We start from the raw sequence: 1,753 nt of genomic DNA on the forward strand, positions 1-1,753 counted from the left end.
GGGGACAACAAGGGGACGAGGGTGGGTGAGAGTCCGAGATAGGAGAGGGTTCAGTATGTTGCTTCAGATAACCCCTTTGAGCAGGGAGCTCAGCCTCAGACCAAAGGGCCTCAGCGACTCAAAGAGCACCTTTCATCGCGCCCATCTCTGACAGCGGAACTGCACAACTGAGAATAGCATGCGTGTGTGAATGGCAGGAAGATGCCCAAATGTCTGAAGTCTGGGTCTGGCTTACAGGAGGAGTTTGTTCCTTAAAAATACCCACTCCCTGTGGTACAACACTGTGGTATACAAGCCTAATGCACTTCTCGCTTCCAAAAAACTCTCACTCTACTCGCCCTCCTTCTCTTCTCACATCTCTCCCTCGGTCTCACATACCTCTGTGTTTAATTTCTTTCATCAGCTCTATTTCTCATTTTTCTCTTGGGGTGCACTTCTGATTTCTGACTTCTGCTTCTGTCTCTCTCTCTTCTTATTTGTGATTCTTTCCCTTTCTTGTCACTCTTGCCCTCTATTTATTTTCTATTCTTTTTTGTCTCGTATGTCTCTCCTTTCCGTGTGCCCTCCCTCTGTCTCTACCTCTACTTTTTTCTTATTGACTTCTGCTTTTCTAACCCCCTCTCTCTCTCTCCATACCTCTCTATCTCTTATTGTATTTTCTCTGTCTCTCCTCTCCTTCATAACACTCCTGCCAAGGCTGATGAAGTTTGCAGGACTGTAGCCGCGGCTCCAGTTACCTCTGTGCTATGATGATAATCTTGTTCTACACAGAATTCATTGTGCATCTGCTCGCGAAAACACCAATTAGAGCTCTCCTCTCTCCAGTCATATCAGAGTACAGCAATGAACCGTGGAAAAGCATATGGTGCGCGGGGAAGCGATTGAATGATTGTGTGTGTGTGTGTGTGTGTGTGTGTGTGTGTGTGTGTGTGTGTGTGTGTGTGTGTGTGTGTGTGTGTGTGTGTGTGTGTGTGTGTGTGTGTGTGTGTGAGTGAGAGAGGGAGAGAGAGAGAGAGAGAGAGAGAGAGAGAGAGAGAGAGAGAGAGAGAGAGAGAGAGAGAGAGAGAGAGAGAGAGAAAGAGAGTAGGCTATATAAAACCTGTGAGTACAGACACCAGCTGTCTGTCATAACCATCTCTTCAGGAGCCAGCCAGAACTCAATCAACCAGACTCTAGACTTGTCCTCAATGTTTACACACGCACGCACGCACGCACACACACACACACACACACACACACACACACACACACACACACACACACACACACACACACACACACACACACACACACACACACACACACACACACACACACACACACACACACACAAAGCACAAACACAAAGCACAAACACAATTTCAAGCCTTTCATAATGCTAAGCCAACTCACAAATAAGTCCCTCGTTCCCCCACCCGATCAGAAAAAAAGTAACTGTATGATGATACCAAAAAAAGTTTTTCTGTCACACAAGCAAGCCAGCAGGTGGTGGTGGCAGTGCTTACATCCAACTTTTTAAGTATCATGAACAACTCATTCATTTCTGTGATGGATGGTAGTTGACAGAATAGCACCAAAACCCACATCTCGCATCCTGTACTGTCTCTTCCCCCTTCCTCCTTCCTTTCCTCTTCCCCTTACCTTGTGTGTTTCCCCTCCCCACCCTCCTTCCTCTCTTCTTTCCTCTTGCAAGCAGCCAGGTTTGGGCCTTCTCCTCATCTGCTTGATGCCTGTTTTCGTAGCAGGAGCATCT

This window comes from Engraulis encrasicolus, chromosome 23 (assembly GCF_034702125.1).
Source record: "Engraulis encrasicolus isolate BLACKSEA-1 chromosome 23, IST_EnEncr_1.0, whole genome shotgun sequence".
NCBI classification, from domain to species: Eukaryota; Metazoa; Chordata; class Actinopteri; order Clupeiformes; family Engraulidae; genus Engraulis; species Engraulis encrasicolus.